The 12,574-nt window shown below is 47.9% G+C and overlaps 1 non-coding gene across 1 annotated transcript; it reads left to right on the top strand.

The window, feature by feature from the left end:
• Window positions 1–1,262: 1,262 nt before the first annotated feature.
• Window positions 1,263–1,345, top strand: trnal-cag (transfer RNA leucine (anticodon CAG)). Its single transcript has one exon. It is a non-coding gene; the product is annotated as a tRNA-Leu (tRNA).
• Window positions 1,346–12,574: the final 11,229 nt, after the last annotated feature.

Below are 12,574 nucleotides of genomic sequence, written 5' to 3'. Positions count from 1 at the left end.
AATATTTGAATCCATTGGAGATCAGTACACAGGATATGTAAGGCAGCTCGGTCACTCTGACTGAAACCGCCAGTTCCCCGGGGCTGCAGACCCTGACACTGCGGGGAGAGAATCCCCGACTCTATCCCGCCGCCGGGGGAAACAGACAGCTCTGTGTCCGCAGAATAGGGAGGGCCGGGGGGAAGGCACACCTGAGAGCGCTGCAATGGACTCAGCTCCTGTGTGTGCACAACTCTCACTGATTCCGTCCTCTGGGAACAGTGCGGTCTAAACAGATGAGGTTAGGAGAGAAACACACAGCCCGAGAATGTCCTCTTCCTTCCTGCATTTACTCTGTTCCGGTAGCAGATTCTCATTGAGAAGCGGCGCTCAGATCACCGGAGAGAAAAAAAAAACACAATTCAAACTGTCCAAATGAAAAACAGAGAATTAACCCGGACACTTCCATTATTAAATTAATTCATCAGCTCCGAACCAGTTCCCGTTAATGTACCGGGATAATCTCGGGATTTATAAAATCGAAGGCAGCGGGATTTATTAAATTGTTGATTCTGACACCCTGTAGTTCACTTCTTCACTTAACTAGAGGGGGTGATGTGTGAGCAGAGAAACAGAGCGAAATCCAGAGAGGGAACTGAACACACACCTGGACAGATGTGAAACAGGTCAATCCACTGTTACAATAACTCCATCACTGACTCCCTCCTGACAGTAACCAGTCCTTTCACAGAGACTGTGGGTGGCTCTGAAAAGAGCCTTTGGTTTATTTGATGACATTTTGGCCGCTTTACTTTTTCTGGGAGCTCTGAGCGCTGGTTTTCTTGGGCAGCAGCACGGCCTGGATATTAGGCAGCACCCTGCCCTGAGCGATAGTCACTCCTCCCAGCAGCTTGTTGAGCTCCTCGTCGTTGCGGACGGCCAGCTGCAGGTGTCTGAGGATGTTGCCCTCAGATTAGGAGATTATCTTCTTGTTGTCCCGGGCTGCGTTCCCGGCCAGCTCGAGGATTTCAGCGGTCAGATACTCCAGCACAGCAGCCAGATAGACCGGGGCTCCGGCACCCTCACGCTCAGCATAGTTACCCTTTCTCAGGAGCCTGTGAACACGGCCCACCGGGAACTGCAGTCCAGCCCGGGAGGAGCGAGACTTGGCCTTGGCTCGAGCTTTCCCGCTGGTCTTTCCTCTTCCAGACATTTCCACAATCTCACAAATACTTTCACAAAGAATGAATAATTTCCTTAGCATTGATAACACGTCGCAGGTAGTCAGGATGGCCGAGCGGTCTAAGGCGCTGCGTTCAGATCGCAGTCTTCATTGGAGGCGTGGGTTCGAATCGCACTTCTGACACCTTGTGTTTTGACTGCACTGGAGGCGTTTGGGAGCAGCGGTGAAAAGCAAAGAGAAAGCAGGAAAGAACATGGACAAACAAAGGAACAATGGAACCAAAGATGTTGTCACAAAACATGAGAGTTGGAGGCAACCAAGCAAACAGCAGGGCACATAAAAGATCAAAAATGTAACCTTTGTATCGGGGTGGAATATGTTGCCAATATCCTTAATGAATACTTTACTGTTTTCCCGAATGAGAGGGTGATGCAGATATTGTTATGAAGGAGGAGGAGTGTGAAGTATTGGACGTGATAACTTAAGGAGAGAGGAAGTATAAATGGGATGAGCATCCTTGAATGTGGAAAAATCACCAGGACCAGATGAAATGTACCCCAGGCTGTTGAAAGAAGCCAGGGAAGAAATAGTGGAAGGTCTGACCATCATTTTCCAATCCCTCACTGGATACAGGTGTGGTGCCAGAGGATTGGAGGTCTTGTAACGTTGCAATAAAAGCAAAATACGAGGCAGATCAAGCATGGCTGATCCTTTCGAGTAGAGAAACAGGGCTGAATTCCCTGAACCAGTGCTACAGCTTTCAGAATAGAAGGAGCCTATACACACCTGATGGGTTCCACTTAAACAAAAGAGCTGGAGGTGTTGACGGTCAGAACAGATAAAATGTGGAGGAGTGTTTGAAGCAGATGCTGTGTGGTTACTGTAGTTGTACTATGGAGTTATTTCAAGGAGGTGATTCTGAATGTAATGGATCAACGTGGACCCGTCCAAGGCAAAGGTTCCAAACTTCCCTGTGGTCCAGCCTGGTTGAATGAAACTGAAGAAAACAAATCACCCAGAAGTGGAAAAGAAATATAAGGCCATGAAAGCACAGAATTCAGATGGATGCAATACCAGATGGTATGGCAAGTGTGTAAAACAGCAACAGACTGGTGAATAAAACTTTCCCATTGAATGAGACAAGAGAAAAGAAGGGTAATAATAGTGTCAGGTGAGTTGTGACACGATTCACATTCCACCTTGATCTGAATAGGACTGTTGAAGGGAGTGATTGAGAAGAATAGAGGAGAAATGAAAAGAAAGGAGAAACAAACAAAAGGTCTTTTGATTTTAGAATGCTTGTTTTTGGAAATGACAGACTGTAAAGTGTGTGTGTCAGAAGATATAGAGCGAAGTTGGGTATGACAAGATCACAGGAAAGTTGTGCCCTGAGACAAGGTGTGTGTTGACAGGAAAGCTGCTTTCTTTTGCACAATATGTATTTTATTCATATAATTTGTGCAATTACATTGCAAAGCAGTTCAAATTTAATATTACATAAGGTACAATACAGATCAGTTTCCTTCAATAATGTACATGATGTATCTCACTATCCCTGCCTGCACAGGTTATATTTACAGTATTTACATTACACATCAAACATTCTCTGGTGCAAACAGCCCGAGGGGTTTTACACGGGTTCCAGCCCCTCACTGTACTGTGGCCTACTAGGGCCTTCGACTGCAGCCTTTCCCCATTGAGTCTCCATGGTGGCTTCCCCAAGCTTTAATGCCGTCCCACAGCACATAGTCTTGGACGTTGCAATGTGCCAGTCTGCAACACTCGGTCATGGACAGCTCTTTGCACTGGAATACCTGTCCCACGGCCGGGCTCGTTCTCAATAGAGATCGTTGCAAATGAACATTTCGTAAATCCGTGCTGTCCCTCTCACAATATAGAGAACAGGATGTCTGGCAGATTCAGTGTGAGACAATAACACTGCCGGGTAAAGGCCGCTTTCCAACTCCAATCTTAACACAGGAGATTCCCCAAACAGCTGCAGTAAGGTGCTGTAAACTACTGGAAGCGGATGTGTGTGGAAATGGTGATGTTACTGAGGAGGTTTCTTAGTATAGAATGGACTATGTTTTGGTGGGAATATTACTGAGTGTTAATTGCATCGGGACCATATTTAAAAGCTCCGGCTTTCTGGAAAGCCTTGACTATGAAGGCCGAGTCTGGAAGGGTTTGTGTGGAGAGCTGGGTTTCGGTTCTACTGTTAATAAAGGGTTTGAAATTGGCAGCCCGGAGGAAACTGGAGGTGGAGCTGAAAGATGAGGGGCCATTCTCTCTCTGTCTGTCACTCTGGGTGTCTCCTCCATCGAGCTCTCTGTTTAATCTTCACTCTTGTCTCTTCCCCTCCCTGCTTTCACTCTGCCTTTCTCAGCCAGGTCCAGGTGGCCTGTATAAAAAGGAGCCTGACAGAATCAGTCTCTTTTATTGTGCACTGATTTGAGGAAAGAATCAACATGTCTGCCAGTAAACAAGAGTATGCTCCAGGTTGGCAGCATGTTAGAATCCATGAGGAAAGGCATCATCGCCCTCATTGACAAGCAGAAGGGGGAGAGGACAGAAATCAGAAATTGGTGGCCCAATTTCTGCTTAATGCTGACTACAAGATTCTGTCAAAAGACATAGCCAGTCGATTCAAGTCTGCTCTGGAGTTGGTGATTCACCCCGATCAGACCTATACTATACCAGGCAGGACAATCTCTGATAGCTTTGCGCTACTCAGGGATATGATCACCTATGTACGGGACAGGAGGGTGGACACCTGCCTCATCAGCCTGGACCAGGAGAAGGCTTTTGACAGGATATCGCACACTTACATGATGGATGTGCATTCCAAAATGGGGTTTGGGGAGGGAATCTGCAATTGGATCAAACTATTCCACACAAACATCAGTAGTGCAGTCTCAATCAATGGGTGGGAATCAGAAAGTTTCCCGATCCAGTCTGGAGTCAGACAGGGCTGTCCTCTCTCCCCTGTCTTGTTTGTTTGCAGTATTGAACCCTTTGCTGAGTCTATTAGGAAGAATGCGAGCATCAGAGGGGTGACAATCCCAGGCAGCGGAGGCACTCAGGTTAAAACCTCCCTGTACATGGATGACGTCGCCGTTTTATGCTCGGATCCACTGTCTGTGCGCAAAGTGATGAGCATCTGCGACCAGCTCGAAATGGCCTTGGGAGCCAATGTTAAACACGGCAAGAGCGAGGCCATGTTCTTTGGGAACTCGGCTGACCGATCCTTTGTCCCCTTCACCGTTAGGTCAGACTACCTGAAGGTGCTGGGAATATGGTTTGGTAGGGCTGAGACGTGCACCAAAACCTGGAAGGAGCGAGTAGCCAGGGTACAACATAAGCTGAGCATGTGGGAGCAGCGATCTCTCTCCATTATGGGTAAGAACCTGGTCATCAGGTGCGAGGCGCTCACATTGCTGTACGTGGTGCAGGTCTGGCCCATACCGCATTCCTGCGCTGTGGCGATCAGCTGAGCCACTTTCCGCTTCATCTGGGGATCCAAAATGATCCGAGTCCGGAGGGACACGATGTTCAAACCTCTGGATAAGGGCGGGAAAAATTTACCCAACGTCGCCTTCATCCTTATGGCTACCTTTGTGTGCGGCTGCATCAAGCTGTGTGTAGATCCCCAGTTTGCAAACTTCAAGTGTCACTACGTGCTGAGGTTCTATCTGTCCCCAGTGTTGCAAAGGATGGGCCTGGTCATATTGCCGCGGAATGCTCCATCAAGTTGGACTGTGCCGTACTGCCTATCCTTCATGGAAAAGTTTCTGTGGAAAAACACCTTTGACCACCAATCCATCAGGCAGTGGTCTGCACGGAATATCCTCAAGGCCCTACGGGAAAAGGAGATGGTGGATCCTGTCGGATGGTCCCCTGAGCAGAAGTCCAAAGTCATTTGGCAGAATGCCTCATCACCAGAACTTTCAAACAAGCACCAAGATTTAGCCTGGCTGATGGTGAGAAGAGCCCTCCCTGTCAGATCCTTCCTGCACACCCGAAGTCTCACCCCATCCACACGCGGCCCTCGAGGTGGCTGTGGTGGAAAAGAGACGTTGCCCACCTCTTTCTGGAATGTGTCTTTGCAAAGCAGGTGTGGAAGAGATGCAGTGGTTTTTGTCGAGGTTCATCCCAAGCAGCTCTGTAGCACAGGAGTCTGTGCTCTATGGGCTGTTCCCAGGGACGCACACCGAGATAAACATCAACTGTTGCTGGAGGACTATCAATTCGTTGAAAGACGCTCTTTGGTCTGCCCGAAACTTGCTGGTCTTCCAGCGCAAAGAGTTGTCCATGACCGAATGTTGCAGACTGGCACATTCCAATGTGCAGGACTACGTGCTGAGGGACGCACTAAAACTTGGGGCAGCCGCAGCAAAGGCTCAATGTGGAAAGACCACAGTGTAAGCTCCCCTCACCACGCTGAACTGAGGAGCTGGATTCATGGGAAACCACTCGAACTGTAGCCAGAAAATATTTGTTTGCTGTAAAATGTACATGGCACGACAATGAAATGGAAGGGTTGTGAGGCAACTCACTCCTGTATTGAAGGAAACTGATCTCCTTTGCACTCTTTGCATTGTTTGACTTGGTGCTTTTTGGAACTGTTTTGTAATGTATTTTTTTTTTACAGATTTTTATGAATAAAGTATATTTTGGAAATTAATAAACGAAAGTCTGGCAGAGGTAAAGGAGGGAAAGGACTGGGCAAAGACGGAGCAAAGCGGCACCGCAAAGTGCTTCGTGATAATATCCAGGGCATCACCAAACCAGCAATCCGCCGCCTGGCTCGCCGTGGCGGGGTCAAGCGGATCTCGGGTTTGATCTATGAGGAGACTGGCGGGGTGTTGAAGGTTTTCCTGGAGAATGTGATCAGGGATGCGGTCACCTACACTGAACACGCCAAGCGCAAGACGGTCACTGCCATGGATGTGGTGTACGCTCTGAAACGGCAGGGCTGCACTCTCTACGGATTCAGCGGCTGAACAACTCGACCCTTTCCTGCAAACACAACAAAGGCTCTTCTAAGAGCCACCCACCGCCTCACAGAGAGAGCAGTGACCTCGAAACGGGAGCTGGGATAGGCTGTTAAGAACTGTCTGGAATAAATCTGTGCTGTGTTCGAGATACAAAACTAGAATCCCCAAATTTGACATTTCATTTGCAGCAAGGATGTGCAGTGGATTTGATTTTCTAAACGGGCTGTGTAAACAGTGCCCGAGGCTCTACAGTTAGTTATTTCCCCAGTCGACACATGCCCTCAGTGAAAAGCCACATCACTCCTCCAGAATCACTCATTGTTTTCCTAGAATTTCAAAATGATTTCGCTGCAATGAGGGAATCCGGGAGTTTTGCAGCAGCCGTTAAATCGGTCACTGGAACCAGACCCACTTGTGATGTTATTTCCCCCGAGACGGTGTTTCCTGCACTGAAACTGACAGGGTTTGTGAAACTGATCAGTTTCAGCTCATTCATTCAGGGACCTGGAATTCCCGCAGTTTGAGCCCGCGCTATCCAGAGCCCACTTCTGATTGGTCACCCTCTTCCCATTCGCATGTCTTAACCAATTGCCGAGCCTCGAATTAGAAAATACAGCAAATCATTGGCTTAAATTGTCGTCCTGGCAGAAAGGTTGAATTCAAAAAAGCCGCCAATTTCAGTGTTGGGCAGAATCGAATTACTCAACGAATCTCAATAACGAATTGGCAGCACATTTTATACTTTCCCCGATTTTCCTTTCCATCGATTGGGGTGCTAATTCACTCGGGTGCGTTTGCTAATACTAACTGTAATCCTCAGATCCATTTAACATTTCAGTAATCCTATTAAATACAAAAGGAATTTTGTGATTGAATTTCCATTGGAAGATCGTGAATTAGCACCTCGATCGATGGAAAGGAAAATCGGGCAGAGGATAAAATGTGCTGCCAATTCGTTATTGTGATTTGTTTATATAACTGACCAGGATTGACTTCACCAGAACGCAGCTACTAGCTCCCACCCCACTGACCGCTCTCCCCCTCTCTGCAACTCGCTTTCTCCCCCTCCTCCCTACTGGTGAAATTCCGCACTCTGGCTGTTCGCTCTCCGCACCCCCACCCCCCACCCTGTCCCAGCCCAGCCCACAGCTGCTAGCTCTGGCCGTGACACTCGCTCCCACATTTCTTCACCAGGCGCCACCTGCAGAAGCAGGAGGGCCGCAAGGAGTGACAGGGCGACGTAGGAGTGAGTGGCTGAGAGGCGGGAAGTGGCACGGCCTGGAGCGAGTGGCCAGAGAGTGGGGTGGTGCGAAGCGAGGAACAACTGGCCAGGGGAGTGAGGGGGGGTGGGGGAGCAGCGAGGTCTGGAGCGAGCGGCTGAGGGGGGGAATCGTCGAGGCCTGGAGTGAGTTGCCGAGGGGGGAGAGCTACAGCTTCAAAATCTCCCATTCAGCCACTTCCTCCAGCCAAGTGGTGGGGGGATGGGGTGGCTAGATACCCAATGATGCTTTATCACGCATGCACGAAGATGGATTTGTTGCGGAAATGTGATGATGTTGGCGCTGCAAAATGCTCGAGTATCTGACCGCTGAAATCCTCGAGCTGGCCGGTAACGCGGCCCGGGACAACATGAAGACCCGCATCATCCCCAGACACCTGCAGCTGGCCGTCCGCAACAACGAGGAGCTCATCAAGCTGCTGGGAGACGTGACCATCGCTCAGGGCGGGATGCTGCCTAATATCCAGGCCTTGCTGCTGCCCAAGAAAACCAGCGCTCAGAGCTCCCAGAGAAAGTAAAGCGGCCAAAATGTCATCTAATAAACCAAAGGCTCTTTTCAGAGCCACCCACAGTCTCTGTGAAAGGGCTGGTTACTGTCAGGAGGGAGTCAGTGATGGAGTTATTGTAACAGTGGATTGACCTGTTGCACATCTGTCCATCTGTGTTTTTTAATTTGCTCTGTTTTTCTGCTCACACATCTCCCCCTCTAGTTAAGTGAAGAACTGAACTACAGGGTGTAGAATCAACAATTCCCAGGATCGGGGGTGAGATTGTGCTGAGCAGCAATAAGCCTCCAGTAATGCTGCTTTCTAAATTCCAGATCAGCTCTCAGTCCAACAGGCCTTTCGTATTTTAAATATCACAACAGAGCTGAGCGGGAGTGAGCGCAGCCTCAGCTGCACCGAGTCTCAGGGGCTCTCACGACCCCAATCAGAGCCGCCAGGCCTGGCAGACGTGCAGCAAGGACCCCGGGGGAGGGAGGGTGCACCATTAAAGTGATGGTGCAGCACCTCCCCCATCCTCGCCGCCACTTCCCGGTTTCTTCTCCCGTTTATCTCAACATTAAGAAGACGCTTTTGCTCTGGACTACACTGGTTATAAAGTAAGACCCAACTTTGTCTCTGAAAGTGATGAATAGCAGCAACAACAGCAGAATCCAACCCCTGCAGTTACATGTGAACTTGCTGATGTTGCAGCAGATTGAATGACTGAGTGAATCCCTTCCCACACACATGGCAGGGGAACGGCCTCTCCCCAGAGTGAATGTGTTGGTGTTTCAGCAGATCATTACTGCTTTTCAAGCTCTTCTCACAGTCAGGACATTGAAAAGGTCTCTGATCAGTGTGAACAAGTTGATGTTCAGTGAGGTTGGATGACTGAGTGAACCCCTTCCCACACACGGAGCAGGTAAATGATCTCTCCCCAGTGTGAACTCACTGGTGTTTCAGCAGGTTGACTCTGGCTGGGTTCAGTTCTACACTCACTGGTTCCTCTCTCTCTCCTCCCCTGAAGGTGCTGATTCTGACTGTATGTACATGCTCTCTCCCCCTCCGACCCTCCCTGTCCAATGTAGTATCCCCCAGTTTTGGTGATGTGCTCTCCCTGACCTGTCTCCATTTCTCCTTCTTATACAGACTTGCCCTGACTGTCACTATTTCATAGAATCATACAGCACAGAAGGAGGCCAATCGGTCTTTTGTGCCTGTGCTGAATCTGTGAAAAAAATGATGCAATTAGTCCAACCCCCTGCCTATTTCCCCATAGTCCTGGAGAAATTCACTTTGAAATATTTGTCCAATTCCTTTATGAAAGTTATAATTGAATCTGTTTCCAGCACCCTGTCAGACAATTCATTTCAAATCCGAATCAGTTACTGGGTAAAAAGATCTCTCCTCACCTTTGGCCAACAATCCCAGCTTCACCACCCTGTCCAGAGAACTGAAACCCCTCATCTCTGGTATCATTCTCGTAAATCTCCTCCAAACTGTCTCAAAAGCTTTGATGTCCTTTCTGAAACCTGGTGCCCAGAACTGGACACATTACTGTAGCTGAGATCGAGCCAGCGACGCCCACATCCCACGAACGGATAAAAAAACGCTCCCTGCCAAATCCCCAATTCTTATCCATTTACAGACGCTCCTTGCCCAGTCCCCAAATCTTATTCATTTAGAGACGCTCCCTGCTCAATCCCCAATTCCTATCCTTTTTCAGACGCTCTCTGACCAGTTGACCTTGCTGGCGGGCAGTTTCGGGAAGCCTCACAGGGAAAAGCTTCACCGCCACCCGCAGGGACACAAACGGGATTGTTCCATCCTATTGTGGCCTTGACGCCCTGCTCCAGCTGTGTGCACCCGCTACGGGCGCGGTCTCCCTGCACTTTGTGAATATTCCGCTCCAGCTGCAGATGGAGCTCAGCCACTACCGCGCCTGCTCTTTCTCAGAGACAAGGCAACTTCTGGAGCGCAGAGCATTCTGGGTACCACAACTGTCATTAATGCCAATCTCTGACATGATAATCAGGTTTTATTTCCTACATTTCATTTCCTGGTATGTTAGTGCGTGTTTTCTTTTGTACCTGTCAGTGCCTGGGAGGAGAGAGTCAGCTTCACTTTGTAGCCGTGAATTTCTGGTGTGAGAATGTGGGTTTTTACTCTGTATGTTTCAGTTTTTGGTTTGTGACTGTTTCTGCTATTGCTATGTGAGTTAACTTTGTGGAAAGAGATGCAGTGGTTTTTGTTGATCTTCATCCCAAGCAGCTCGGGAACACAGGAGTCTGTGCTCTACGGGCTATTCCCAGGGACGCACACCGAGACAAACATCAACTGCTGCTGGAGGACTATCAATTCGGTGAAAGACGCCCTTTGGTCTGCCTGAAACTTGCTGGTCTTCCAGCGAAAAGAGTTGTCCACCACCGAATGTTGCAGACTGGCACATTCCAAGGTCCAGGACTACGTGCTGAGGGACGCACCAAGGCTTGGGGCAGCCGCAGCAAAGGCTCAATGGGGAAAGACCACAGTGTAAGGTCCCCCCACCAAGCTGAACTGAGGGGCTGGATCCATGGGAAATCCCTCGAACTGTATCGGAGAACTTTTGTGCGCTGTAAATGTAAAAATGTATATGGCATGACAATGAAATGGAAGGATTGTGAGGCAACTCATGATTGTACAGAAGGTAACTGATCACCTTTGCACTGTTTGTATTTTTTTGACTTGATGCTGTTTTAAACTGTTTGGGAATGTAATTTTTACAGATTTTTATGAATAAAGTATATTTTGGAAATAAAAAAAAAATGTGAGTTTCACCACATATCTTTCAACAACTTGTATGTGAACATCAGCTTTTGTCCAGATCTATCAGTTTCTGATATAGAGTCATAGAGTTATCCAGTACAGAAACAGGCCCTTCAGCCCACTGTGTCTGTGCTGGCCATCAAGCACCTAACTATTCTAATCCCATTTTCCAGTATTTGGCCCGTAGCCTTGTATGCTATAGCATTTCAAGTGCTCATGTAAATACTTCTTAAATGTTGTGAGGGTTCCGGCCTCTACCACCTCTTCAGGGAGTGCGTTCCAGATTCCAACCACCCTCTGGGTAAAATTTTTTTCCTCAAATCCCATCTAAACCTCCTGCCCCTTACCTTAAATCTATGCCACCTGGTTATTGACCCCTCCGCTAAGGTAAAATATTTCTTCCTATCTAACCCATCAATGCCCCTCATAATTTTGTAAACCTCAATCTTATCTCCCCTCAGCCTTCTCTGCTCTAAGGAAAACAACGCCTGCCTTTTCAGTCTCTCTTCATAGCTGAAATGCTCCAGCCCAGGCAACATCCTGGTGACTCTCTTCTGTACCCTCTCCAGTGCAATCACATCCTTCCTCTAGTGTGGTGCCCAGAACAGTACACAGTACTCCAGCTGTGGCCTAACTAGCATTTTATACAGCTCCGTCATAACCTCCCTGCTCTTATATTCTCTGCCTCGGACGATCTATATTGGCCTGTAATCTAAGGCTTTCCTCCTCACTATTTACGACACCACCAATTTTCGTGTCATGTGTGAGAAAGGGTTTGATTCTATCCCTATCAGTATCCGTTACATGCATGTGTTTTTTAATCTGCACCCCCTCTATTTTATTCTCTGTACTTGTCAGCCTCTTGTAGGTGAGTCTGTGTTTTGCTCTTTATCTCTCAGTCTTCGAAGTATGAGCCTGGGTTTGTACCTAATTTTCTTTGTACCTTGCAGGATGGATATTGAAGAGAGGTTTTTACACATTAACTGCCAAATCCTGATAAGTGATTTTTGGGTTTCACACAGTATCTGTCAGTTTCTTGTCTAGGACTGTTGGTTTTACTCTGTCCCTGGCATTTGCTGGTTTGTTAGTGTGGGGTTTACACTGTACCTGTCAGTTTCTCATATGTGAGTGTTGGTTTCACTTTGTACAGAATCATAGATCACAGAATACTTACAGCACAAAAGGAGGGATTCAGCTCATCGTGCTTGTGCTGCCTCTCTGCACAAGCAACTCAGCTCATGCCACATCCTCATGTATTCCGTGAAAAGCTGAATTTTTTTTTCCCTTCAGATAATTATCATATATCCTTTTGAAAGCTATGGTTGAATCTTCCTCCGTCACACTCTCAGGCAGTACATATCAGATCTTAACCATTTGCTGCATAAAAAAGATTTTTCCTCATGTTGCCTTTGGTTCTTTTCCCATTCACCTTAAATCGGTGCCCTCTGCTTACTCAGCCATGAGTAATATTCCCCATTGCTTTCTCAGCACTGATGGATTGTGAGGTGGGAGACAGCCAGAAGTCCCACTGAGCCGCACTGACTCCCAGCTGAAAAAGAAATGAGATAAAGTTCAATCTTTCACAGCGAGATGCTGCAGAGAGTTAAGAGTCCCGAATGAAAGAGAGCGTTTCTCATACTGTTGTTGAATTTCATTTCAAACACTCCTTGTACTCTCTGCTAATGAAGCCTAAAAAATGGAAAAGCTAAATGGCGCTCAAACTCACAACCCTGAGATTGAAAGCCCCATGATCGACAGACTGAACTGAATGTGTCACTTCTACTGTACCTCTGTTTGGATGGATGCAACTGTATGCTCCAATGCAAGGGCAGCTTTCAAATCCTCC

The sequence above is a fragment of the Heterodontus francisci genome, unplaced genomic scaffold (assembly GCF_036365525.1).
Source record: "Heterodontus francisci isolate sHetFra1 unplaced genomic scaffold, sHetFra1.hap1 HAP1_SCAFFOLD_43, whole genome shotgun sequence".
NCBI lineage: Eukaryota > Metazoa > Chordata > Chondrichthyes > Heterodontiformes > Heterodontidae > Heterodontus > Heterodontus francisci.
The sequence above is the reverse complement of the archived record's forward strand: the minus strand, read 5'-3'. Positions and strand labels throughout refer to the sequence as shown.